This window comes from Mustela lutreola, chromosome 3, assembly GCF_030435805.1.
Source record: "Mustela lutreola isolate mMusLut2 chromosome 3, mMusLut2.pri, whole genome shotgun sequence".
Classification (NCBI taxonomy): Eukaryota; Metazoa; Chordata; class Mammalia; order Carnivora; family Mustelidae; genus Mustela; species Mustela lutreola.
In genome coordinates, this window is record NC_081292.1 from 65,355,588 (window position 1) to 65,368,422 (window position 12,835).

General features: G+C 47.9%; 1 long non-coding RNA gene across 1 annotated transcript; it reads left to right on the plus strand.

Moving 5' to 3' along the window:
- The first annotated feature begins 206 nt into the window (after positions 1 to 206).
- On the plus strand, positions 207 to 5,991 carry LOC131826737 (uncharacterized). The gene is made up of 3 exons (XR_009351726.1): positions 207 to 331; positions 5,637 to 5,783; positions 5,908 to 5,991. It is a non-coding gene; the product is annotated as an uncharacterized LOC131826737 (long non-coding RNA).
- Positions 5,992 to 12,835: the final 6,844 nt, after the last annotated feature.

Sequence of the window (12,835 nt, forward strand, 5' to 3'; positions counted from 1 at the left end):
CATTAGAACACCATCTCTTCTACACGAGTTCACTCTCGTCTTAATCCTCAGTATCCCAAAGCATACAGGTAGGGTCTGGTCCAAGAGGGGTTGCAGGCAGTGTCCCTTCCACAGGCCATCTCCCCTCTTGCCCAGAAGCCCAATGACCAGCTCCCAGGCTCTCAACTCATCTACTTTCTGTGCCTTCTCTTGGGACACCAGGGAACTTCTGGGCTCTTTTTCTGCCTTCAAGGAGGTTCTGCGACCGTGGGTCTAGTGCTCTCAGCCGACTTGGACCACACGGCCAGTTGTCTCCTCCTGCATGGGCCACCTATTGGCTCGAGTGGATCAGGTGAGGGCATGTCCTCTCAGAGAGATACAGGGAGAACTGAATAGAGGACCTCTTTCTTACATTGTTTACCCTAATCTCTCAGTGGTTGCTACCATCGCTTGACTTCCCTGGAATTTCACCCCAGGAGAGGGGGGTGGGTCAGCAGCCAGAACTGTGGCTTCACCCTTGTGTCTTTTTTGAATGTTTTCCACAAACCAGAGGGCTTCCGACAACACCAATTGATAACCGCATATGGTTTCCGTGGGCCAGGCGTCCAGGTGCATCTAGCCAGGGACCTGTGTCTCAGGATCTCTCACAAGGCAGCAGTCAAGATGTCATGTGGGTCTTCAGTCATCTCCAGGCTTGTTGGCGGGAAATCTGCTTGTGTGCTCACTCGGGTGGCTCCTAGCAGCCAGAGGTCCTCCATTGCGGTGAGCAAGAAATATTCATTCCTTGCCACATGGGCCTCTCCATCATACAGCCCACAAGGAGCAGGCGGCTTCCCTCGAAACCAATGGTGAGGGAGCGAGAGCAAGCCCAAGAGGAGAGCAGTGTCTTTGTCTACGAGCCTCAGAAGTGACATGCTATCTCTTGGGCCATATTCTGTCCTTTCGAAGTGAGGCAGGAGTTCCTGACTCTAATCCAGTGGTAGAGTATGGAACACAAAACGATGTGTACCCAAGAAGGGAATCGTTGGAGACCCTGAAAGGCTGCCCTCCATGCTTTGGTGGGACTTTACCTCAGCTAGCCATCCAGATAATCCTTGCTTCCAAACTAGAACGTGACCTAGGAGAAAATTTTGTCAAGGCCTTCTGGGATCCTTACAGCAGCTTGCCTAGAAGTTCCTTGCACAAGGGAAGGGTGCCTGTGTGGCTTAGTCAGGTCAACGTCTGACTCTTGATTTCGGCTCAGGGCGTGGTCCCATGGTCTGTGAAATCCAGCCCAGCGTCTGGTTGTGCACTTGAGTGGGAAGGCTGTCTAGGAATCTCTCTCTCCCTGCCCTCCCCCGCTTGCATGTGTGTGTGTGTGCCCTCGCTCTTTCTCTCTCTCAGTAATGAAGAATCAGAAGTCATCGTATTGGTAGGAGTGGTAGTTACTTTCACATCAGTGGGTAATTAGACAACCTTGGCTTGGAATGGGAGCTCTGAAATTCACCAGCTGTGTGATCTTGGGGCAAGTTGTGTCCCCTCTCTGAACCTCAGTAGTATATGACACACTGGGTTATTGGGACAATTAAGTGATCAGTAAAGGATACTTAAAGCCCTCCGTTGCTTGGCATAGAATCCCTTCATAGAATCAATTCTCAGAATTAGTAGTATCAGCAATTTGATCGTTTTATTTTTTTGGTCCTTAACATTGAAGAATGCTCTCTCACATGGCTATAGGGAATAGGTAGCATCAGTTCAATAATGGGGTGGATCTCCAGTAAAAGGAGCAATGGATGTGGCTGAAGGGGTAAGGAAGCCCAGGAGCTTTTGTGCTCTGGTTGTGAGTGTTGGTGGCTGCTGGGAAAGGGAATCAGACCTGCAGGGGACCCGAGAACTTGGAGTCTGGCCAGTGCACCCTTGCTCCCTTCTTGGGCTTCTGGGCTTTCAGGGGAGCCTGTGGCCCTTGAGGGCATTTGGAGGCTGTGCCCAGAAGAGCAGGAGCTGGAGCAGGAGCAGGAGCAGGAACAGGAGCAGGAGGCTCCCCAGAGACAGGATGGACCTTGGGCCCAGAGTTGGCCAGCTTCTGCCTGAGGCAATGGTTTTCTTCCTTGAGCCTTTGGAACTCCCTCTCTGCCCACAGAACAGCCTTCTGGCTCTCCTCACTTCTGTTCTCCACCAGGAGGCGCTCTCGGTCATGCAAGGAGGAGATTCTCTGGCATTCTCTGTGCAGGTCTTTGGCCATCTTCTTGTAGAGGCCTAAGTTCCAGTTGGCAGCATCCACCTTCCTGTGCACCTTGGCAAGTTCGTTCTTCACTTGCAGGCAGCGTGCCTTCTCCTCCATCATCTTTCTCTCCAGGTGTTTGAGGTGCTCTTCGCACAGCTTAGGCTCTGCCTCGAGCTTCAGGTGCAGCTTCTGAATCTCCCTTTCCAGGAGGCTGTTTCGCTGGTGAAAAGATACTTGCTCAGCTTGGTGGATTGTTGTGTTTCCTGGGAGCTCTTCATTCCCCTGACGTGCCTTCTTCAGTGCCCTGGATGACTTTCCTTTATTCAGGGTAGGTCCCACGGGGCACGTGATCAGTGGAGGAGGAGCCAGTCTGCACCTGCCTCCTTGAGCCCCACCTTCCAGATGATCTGTGAGGAGCTCTAGCAGATGCATCACCGTCAGTATGATCTGGCTGAGGGTGTGGTTTTGGCTCTGGCCCTCAGCGGGGGCCTGCCACGGCACACCTCCGTCAGGAAGCTCTGGCCTCCCCTGCCTCTTCCTGCTCTCTCAGTCCACAGCTGCCAATGTCCTGAGACAGAGGGTCTGCACTTCCCCGCAGATCAGGGCTGTCCTCGAAGTCTTCTGGCATATTCGTCGCAGGGGGTTCTCCATCGTCCTGGGCTGCTCCACAGATGGGATTTTCATCGGTGAGCTGGTGAGGGTTCTTCCTCAACAGACTTTGCCGAACTCCCTTCAGCAGTTGCGTAGCGTCTCCAACAGAATAGTACCTGATATCTTGATTCAGGGCAGCCAGAGCAAGGATCTGTAGCGGGAGAGGACTGGCCTTGTGCTCAGATGATGCGACGGCTCCATGGGCTGGTGCATCCGGGTCGGTCTTCTCCATGTCTTTTCCAGATACTTCATTCTGGGCACAGTGCCCCTTTCTTCCTCTTAAGCGGTGTTCACACTTTACTGTCATGAACACCACCAACACAGTGCACACGAGGATATCCCAGCCAAACCCAGAGTCTCGTGGCCCATGTGGCAAACGTTCGATTATCACCAACCCTGAAGCCCAAAGCTGTTTCCAGAGAGCCCACAGTGGCTCCAGAACTGTGTGGGGAGACATTTAAATGGCCACCAGCTGGCTTCAGAGAGCCTGGGATCTTTCTCTCTGATCACCAGTGTCCTCTCGGCCACTAGAAACTGCTTGGAACCCCTACGAGGGTTCCATCTCCAATGCAAACTAGTGCCTGGCAACAGGAGCTGAAGGGAGTAGGGGTGGAGGTGGTGCACCGGAGTCTCCAACGCAAATCACTGCCTGGCAACAGGAACTAACAGTCGTTGGGGCAGGGGAGGTGAATCTCTATATTGTGTACCTGATAAAAATGCAACCCTATAAATCAGTGTCTTGGAATTTATATTTTATAACTTAAAAAAAAAGTTAAAACTGAAACGTGATATCAAATGGCGAAAGATAACAAAATCCAAACACTTAGAAAGTAACTTTCTAGTTTATCAAAGAAAAAAGATAAAATCTCATTGCCCTGAACAAATGGAAAATGAAAATTCTTCCTATTAAAATTTGTGGGTCACAGCTAAATCAGTAGAGAGCAAAATTTATATCATTCAGTGCATACATTAGAATGAAGGAGGAGCATTTGGGTGGAACATTCAGTTAGTCCACCACTTGATTTTGACTCGGGTCATGGTGCTCGCTTCGGCAGCACATATACTAAAATTGACTCGGGTCATGGTCAACCTCGCGATTGTTAGACTGAACCTGCATTGTGCTGGTGCTGGTCATGGAGGCTGCTTAATCATCTCTCTCTCTGCACTCCTTCCCTGCTTCTGTCTCTCTCTCGGTATCTGTCTGTCTCTCTCTCTCTATCTCTCTAAAAACAAAAGGAGTCTCAAAACTATAAGTTTTCTACTTTAGAACCTAGAAAAAGAGGAGAAAATAAAACTAAAGAATAAATCCAAAAGAATACTTCTATGCAAATTCAATATATACGGCTACAGTAATCCAAAGTGCCTGATGTTGGTGAAGGGCTTGACCAATAGAACAGAATAAATATCGCTAAGTGGAACAGAATCAAGGACCCAGAAAGAGAACTACACCCATATGTCCAATGGGGTCTTGACAGATGTAAAAAGCAGTTCAGTGGGGAGTGACAGCATTTTGAATAATTGGTGCTACAGCAAGTGGACATGCATAGGCAAAGAAGAAGGAGAAGCAGAGGAGTGAGCAGGAGAGGAGAGGAAGAGGTAGAGGACTCGGAGGCCTGGGACCACAATATAAGTATCAAACCCTATACAAAAACTTAACTCAGGGGGCCTGGGTGAGTCAGCCTGTGAGGCAGCCAGCTCTTTATTTCCGCACTTGTCAAGCTCCTAGGGTCCCGGGACAAGGTCTGGCTCCAAGCTCACTGGCGAGGATGCTTAAGGATGCTCTTTTGCCTTCTCCCTCCACGCCCCTTGCCCTGCATGCACATGTTCACTCTCCCAGAAAGAACAAAAAATATATATATTTCAAAATGCAGCTCAAAATTAATCACTGACTTACATTGAAAATGATAAATATTATAGGGAAAAGGTGGGGAAAATTTTCCAGAATGGAAAGCTACATAAAGATTCCTCCAAATGAACATCAAATTATTTTCCAAAAAGGTCAGGTTGATTATTGGACATTATCCAACAATCAGAATTGTACATCTGTACCGTGTGAAAGACCTCCTTAAGAAGACCCAAAAGACAACCTACCAACTTGGAGAAAATAGGTTCAAATCACATAGCTGATAAAGGACTCCTGTCTGAAGCAGGGAAACTCAGAATTTGACCCCCAAATAAGCATGCAACCTAGTTAGCAAAATAAATAGATGGAAAAAAAAAAAAAAGCAAATGGCCTACACCCTTTACCAAAGAGTATACAGCTGGAAATCACATAAATAGTTGCCATTGGGGCAATTCAAATGAAAATTCCAGTGCGCTCTCTCTGCACACCTCTTGCAGTGAATCAAAGTAAATGGGCCAGAGATGGAGAGAGAGATTCCACTACCAAATGCAAGGCAGGATGTGGAATGACTGGATCACTCCCGCATCACAGTTGGGAATGGAAAATGATAGAGCTGACTCTTGAAAACAGTTAACAGTTTCTTTTCCTTTTCAAAGCATTGAGTTAAATTCCCATTAACCTGCAAAGTAATACAAATTTCAGATTTCTAATATATTGGCTCAACCCTTCCACACAGATTCTTTGAAAACTAGTCTTGCTACCGTCATCTGAGCATGTCATGGCACTATGGCATTTATCTTAGAAAAATCAAAACTTACGTTTGCTCCAAAGCCAGTACAGGAATGTATCTGTGTCCTTATGGAAGCAGTGGGGCTGCCAAGGGGGTCGAAGAGACTGGAGTGGTTGGATATTGATACTTGACAGGGCTGTAAGTGATAAAGTCTTCTTGCTTCTTTGAAGGCCCCTTCCCCCTTGTGGTGGTCCTGAGGATGAGGAGTAAAGGAATGCCAACAATTTCAATCGCTTTAAACCTGCCAAGCATTAGAAGACCATCTCTTCTACACGAGTTCACTCTCGACTTAATCCTCAATGTCCCAAAGCAGACAGGTGGGTTGTAGTCCAAATGGGGTGGCAGGCAGTGTCCCTTCCACAGGCCATCTCCCCTCTTGCCCAGAAGCCCAATGACCAGCTCCCAGGCTTTCAACTCATCTAATTTCTGTGCCTTCTCTAGGGACACCAGGGAACTTCTGGGCTCTTTCTCTGCCATCAAGGAAGCTCTGCGACGCTGGGTCTAGTGCCCTCAGTGGACTTGGCCACACGGCCAGTTGTCTCCTCCTGCATGGGCCACCTATTGGCTTGGGTGGATCAGGTGGGGGCATGTCCTCTCAGAGAGATACATAGAGAACAAAATAGAGCTCCTCTTTCTTACATTGTTTACCCTAATCTCTCAGTGGTTTCTACCATCGCTTGACTTCCCTGGAATTTCAAGCCCAGGAGAGGGGGGTGGGTCAGCAGCCAGAACTGTGGCTTCACCCTTGTGTCTTTTTTGAATGTTTTCCACAATCCAGAGGGCTTCCAAAACCACGAATTGATAACCGCATATGAATTCTGTCGGCCAGGCATCCAGGTGTATCTAGGCAGGGACCTGTTTCTCAGGATCTCTCACAAGGCTGCAGTCAAGATATCATGTGGGTCTTCAGTCATCTCCAGGCTGGTTGGGGGAAAATCTGCTTCTGAGCTCACTTGGATGGCTCTTAGCAGCCAGCGGTCCTCCATTGTGGTGAGCAAGAAAAATTCATTCCTTGCCACATGGGCCTCTCCATCATAAAGCCCACAAGGATCTGGTGCGCCCCTCGAAACCAATGGTGAGGGAGCGAGAGCTAGCGCAAGAGGAGACCAGTGTCTTTGTATATGAGCCTCAGAAGTGACATCCTGTCTCTTGGGCCATATTCTGTCCTTTCGAAGTGAGGCAGGAGTTCCTGACTCTAATCCAGTGGTAGAGTATGGAACACAAAACTATGTGTACCCATGAAGAGAATCGTTGGAGACCCTGAAAGGCTGCCTTCCATGCTTTGGTGGGACTTTACCTCAGCTAGCCATCACCATATTCTTTGCATCCAAACTAGAACGTGAACTATGAGAAAATTTTGTCAAGCCCTTCTGGGATCCTTACAGCACCATGCTAGAAGTTCCTTGCACCGGGGTGCCTGTGTGGCTTAGTCATGTCAATGGCTGACTCTTGATTTCAGTTCAGGGCATGGTCCCATGGTCTGTGAAACCCAACCCAGTGTCTGGATCTGCACTTGAGTGGGAAGGCTGTCTAGGAATCTCTCTCTCTTCCCCTCCCCCATTGCATGTGTGTGTGTCTTCGCCCTTCATCTCTTCAAAAATTAAGAAGCAGAAATAGTAGTAGTGCTAGTAGTGCTATTTATTTTCACATCAGTGGATAATTAGTCAACCTTTGTTTGGAATGGGAGCTCTGATATTCACTAGCTGTGTGATCTTGGGGCAAGTGTGTGTCCCCTCTCTGAACCACAGTAGTATATGACACACTCGGTTATTGAGACATATAAGTGATCAGTAAAAGACACTTAAAACCCTTCATTGCTTGGCATAGAATCCCATCCCTTCATTAAATCAATTCTCAGTAGCAGGAATATCAGCAATGGGATATTTTTATTTTTGGGGAGCTTAACATTGAAAAATTCTCTCTCACACGGCTATAGGGAATAGGTAGCATCAGCTCAATAATGGGGTGGATCTCCAGTAAAAGGAGCAATGGGTATGCCTTAAGGGGTAAGGAAGCCCAGGAGCTTTTGTGCTCTGGTTCTGAGTGTTGGTGGCTGCTGGAGAAGGGAATCAAACCTGCAGGGGACCCGAGAACTTGGAGTCTGGCCAGTGCACCCTTGCTACCTTCTAGGGTTTCTGGGGTTTCAGGGAGCCTGGGGCCCTTGAGGGTATTTGGAGGCTGTTCCCAGAAGAGCAGGAGCAGGAGCAGGAGCAGGAGGCACCCTGGAGACAGGCTGGACCTTTGGCCCAGAGTTGGCTAGCTTCTGCCTGAGGCAATGGTTTCCTTCCTTGAGCCTTTGGAACTCCCTCTCTGCCCACAGAACAGCCTTCTGGCTCTCCTCACTTCTGTTCTCCACCAGGAGGCGCTCTCGGTCATGCAAGGAGGAGATTCTCTGCCATTCTCAGTGCAGAAAGTTGGCTATCTTCTTGTAGAAGCCTAATTTCCAGTGGGCAGCATCCACCTTCCTGCGCACCTTGGGAAGTTCGTTCTTCACTTGCAGGCAGCGTGCCTTCTCCTCCGTCATCTTCCTCTCCAGGTTTTTGAGGTGCTCTTCGCACAGCTTAGGCTCTGCCTTGAGCTTCAGGTGCAGCTTCTGAATCTCCCTTTCCAGGAGTCTGTTTCGCTGGTGAAAAGATACTTGCTCAGCTTGGTGGATTGTTGTGTTTCCTGGGAGCTCTACATTCCCCTGACGTGCCTTCTTCAGTGCCCTGGATGGCTTTCCTTTATTCAGGGGGCTCTCACCTGGGGGCACATGATCAGTGGAGGAGGAGCCAGTCTGCACCTGCCTCCTTGAGCCCCCACCTTCCAGATGATCTCTAAGGAGCTCTAGCAGATGCATCACCGTCAGTAGGATCTGGCTGAGGGTGTGGTGTTGGCTCTGGCCCTCAGCGGGGGCCTGACACGGCACACGTCCATCAGGAATTTCTGGCCTGCCTGCTTCCCTTGCCTCTTCCTGCACTCTGTGTCCACAGCTGCCAATGTCCTGAGCCAGAGGGTCTGCACTTCCCTGCAGGTCAGGGCTGTCCTTGAAGTCTTCTGGTATATTCCTCGCAGGGGGTTCTCCATCGTCCTGGGCTGCTCCCCAGATGGGATTTTCATCGGTGAGGGCTCTTCTTCAACAGCCTTTGCCGAACTCCCTTCAGCAGTTGCATAGCGTCTCCCACAGAAAAGTACCCGACATCTTGATTCAGGGCAGCCAGAGCAAGGATCTGTAGTGGGAGAGGACTGGCCTTGTGCTCAGATGATGCGATGGCTCCCCTGGCTGTGGCATCCGGGTGGGCCTTCTCCATGTCTTTTCCAGATACTTCATTCTGGGCACAGTTCCCATTTATTCCTCTTAAGCCGAGTCCACACTTTAATGTAAGGAACACCACCAACACAGTTTACATGAGGATCTCCCAGCCAAACGCAGAGACTCGTGGCCCATGTGGCAAATGTTCATATATCACCAACACAGAAACCCACAGCTGCTCCCGGAGAGCCCACAGCGGCTCCAGAACTGTGTGGGGAGACATTGTAATCGCCACAGGCTGGCTCCTGGGGACTTTGTCTCTGATGACCAGTGTCCTCTCGGCCACTAGAAACTGCTTGGAACCCCTACGAGGGTTCCGTCTCCAATGCAAACCAGTTACTGGCAACAGGAGCTGAAGGGAGTAGGGGTGGGGGAGGTGCACCCGAGTCTCCAACGCAGATCACTGCCTGGCAACAGGAGCTAACAGTCGTTGGGGCAGGGGAGGTGAATCTCTATATTGTGTACCTGATAAAAATGCAACCCTATAAATCAATGTCTTGGAATTTATATTTTATAACTTATAAAAAAAGTTAAAAATGAAACGAGATATCAAATGGCGAAAGATAACAAAATCCAAACACTTAGAAAGTAACTTTCTAGTTTATCAAAGAAAAAAGATAAAATCTCAATGCCCTGAACAAAAGGAAAATGAAAATACGACGTATTAAAATTTGTGGGTCACAGCTAAATCAGCAGAGAGCAAAATTTATATCATTCAATGCATACATTAGAATGAAGGAGGAGCATGTGGATGGCCCATTCAGTTAGTCCACCACTTGATTTTGACTCGGGTCATGGTCAACCTCGCGATTGTGAGACTGAACCTGCATTGTGCTGGTGCTGGGCATGGAGGCTGCTTAATCATCTCTCCCTCTTTCTGCACTCCTTCCCAGTTTCTGTCTCTTTCTCAGTGTCTGTCTGTCTGTCTGTCTCTCTCTCTCTATCTCTCTAAAAACAAAAGGAGTCTCAAAACTATAAGTTCTCTACTTTAGAACCTAGAAAAAGAGGAGAAAATAAAACTAAAGTATAAAACCAAAAGAATCCTTCTATGCAATTTCAAGATATACGGCTACAGTAATCAAAAGTGCGTGGTGTTGGTGAAGGGCTAGACCAATAGAGCAGAATAAAGATCAATAAGTGGAACAGAATCAAGGACCCAGAAAGAGAACTACACCCATATGTGCAATGGGGCCTTGACAAAGGAGTTCAGCGGGGAGTGACAGCATTTTGAATAAATGGTGCTATAGCAAGTGGACATGGATAGGCAAAGAAGAAGAAAGAGAAGCAGAGGAATGAGCGGGCGAGGGGGGAGGAGGTGGAGGACTAGGAGGCTGGAAACCACAATCTAAGCATCAAACCCTATATAAAACTTAACTCAGGGGGCCTGGGTGAGTCAGCCTGTGAGGTAGCCAGCTCTTTATATCAGCTCTTGTCAAGCTCTCAGGGTCTCAGGACAAGGACTGGCTCCAAGCTCACTGGCGAGGCTGCTTAAGGATGCTCTTTTGCCTTCTCCCTCCACGCCCCTTGCCCTGCATGCGCATGTTCACTCTCCCAGAAAGAACAAAAAATATATATATTTCAAAATGCAGCTCAAAATTAATCACTGCCTTACATGGAAAATGATAAATCTTATAGGGAAAAAGTGGGGAATCATTTCCAGAATGCAAAGCTAGATAAAGAATCCTCCAAATGAACATCAAATTATTTTCCAAAAAGTCAGGTTGATTATTGGACATTATCGAACAATCAGAATTGTACATCTGTACCATGTGAAAGACCTCCTGAAGACGACCGAAATGACAAGCTACCAACTTGGAGAAAATAGGTGCAAATTACATAGCTGATAAAGGACTCCTGTCTGAAGCATGGAAACTAAGTATTTGACCCCCAAATAAGCATGTAATCTAGTTAGCAAAAGTAAATATATGAAAAAAAAAAAAAAAAGCAAATGGCCTATACCCTTCACCAGAGAGTATACAGCTGGAAATCGCATAAATAGTTGCCATTGTGCAATTCAAATGAAAACTCCATTGCGCTCTCTCTGCACACCTCTTACAGTGAATCAAAGTAAATGGGCCAGAGATGGAGAGAGAGATTCCACTACCAAATGTAAGGCAGGATGTGGAATGAGTGGATCACTCCCGCATAGCAGTTGGGAATGGAAAATGATAGAGCTGACTCTTGAAAACAGTTAACAGTTTCTTTTCCTTTTCAAAGCATTGAGTTAAATTCCCATTAACCTGCAAAGTAATACAAATTTCAGGTTTCTAATATATTGGCTCAACCCTTCCACACAGATTCTTTGAAAACTAGACTTGCTACCGTCATCTGAGCATGTCATGGCACTATGGCATTTATCTTAGAAAAATCAAAACTTACGTTTGCTCCAAAGCCAGTACAGGAATGTATCTGTGTCCTTATGAAAGCCGTGGGGCTGCCAAGGGGGTAGAAGCGACTGGAGTGTTTGGATATTGACACTTGACAGTGCTGTAAGTGATAAAGTCTTCTTGCTTCTTTGAAGGCCCCTTCCCCCTAATGGTGGTCCTGAGGATGAGGAGAAAAGGAATGCCAACAATTTCAATAACTTTAAACCTACCAAGCATTAGAACACCATCTCTTCTACACTAGTTCACTCTCGTCTTAATCCTCAGTGTCCCAAAGCAGACAGGTGGGTTGTGGTCCAAGTGGGGTGGCAGGCAGTGTCCCTTCCACAGGCCATCTCCCCTCTTGCCCAGAAGCCCAATGACCAGGTCCCAGGCTTTCAACTCATCTAATTTCTGTGCCTTCTCTAGGGACACCAGGGAACTTCTGGGCTCTTTTTCTGCCTTCAAGGAGGCTCTGCGACGCTGGGTCTAGTGCTCTCAGCCGACTTGGCCACAGGGCCATGTCTCCTCCTGCATGGGCCACCTATTGGCTCGGGTGGATCAGGTGGGGGCATGTCCTCTCAGAGAGATACATAGAGAACAAAATAGAGCTCCTCTTTCTTACATTGTTTACCCTAATCTCTCAGTGGTTTCTACCATCGCTTGACTTCCCTGGAATTTCAAGCCCAGGAGAGGGGGGTGGGTTGGCCGCCAAAACTGTGGCTTCACCCTTGTGTCTTTTTTGAATATTTTCCGCAAACCAGAGGTCTTCCAACAACACCAATTGATAACCGCATATGGTTTCTGTGGGCCAGGCATCCAGGTGCATCTAACCAGGTACCTGTGTGTTAGGATCTCTCACAAGGGTGCAGTCAAGATGTCATCTGGGTCTTCAGTCATCTCCAGGCTGGTTGGGGGAAAATCTGCTTCTGAGCTCACTCGGGTAGTTGTTAGCAGCCAGAGGTACTCCATTGCTGGAAGCAGGAAATATTCATTCCTTGCCACATGGGCCTCTCCATAATACAGCGCACAAGGAGCTGCTGGCTTCCCTCGAAACCCATGGTGAGCGAGTGAGAGCTATCACAAGAGGACCAGTGTCTTTGTCTATGAGCCTCAGAAGTGACATTAATTCTTGGGCGGTAATCTGTCCTTTCAAAATGAGGTAGGAGTTCCTGACTCTAATCCAGTGGTAGAGTATGGAACACAAAACAATGTGTATCCAAGAAGGGAATCGTTGGAGACCCTATAGTCTTCCTTCCATGCTTTGGTGGGAATTTACCTCAGATAGCCATCACCATAATCTTTGCATCCAAACTAGAACATGAACTATGAGAAAATTTTGTCAAGCCCTTCTGGGATCCTTACATCACCTTGCCTGGAAGTTCCTTGCACCGGTTGCCTGTGTGGCTTAGTCATTTCAATGTCTGACTCTTGATTTCAGTTCAGGGCGTGGTCCCATGGTCTGTGAAACCCAGCCCAGTGTCTGGTTCTGCACTTGAGTGAGAAAGCTGTCTAGGAATCTCTCTCTCTTCCCCTCCCCCACTTGCATGTGCGTGTGTCTTTGCGCTTCATCTCTTCAAAAATTAAGAAGTAGAAGTAGTAATAGTGCTAGTAGTGCTAATTATTTTCACATCAGTGGATAATTAGACAACCTTTGTTTGGAATAGGAGCTCTGATATTCACTAGCTGTGTGATCTTGGGGCAAGTTGTGTCC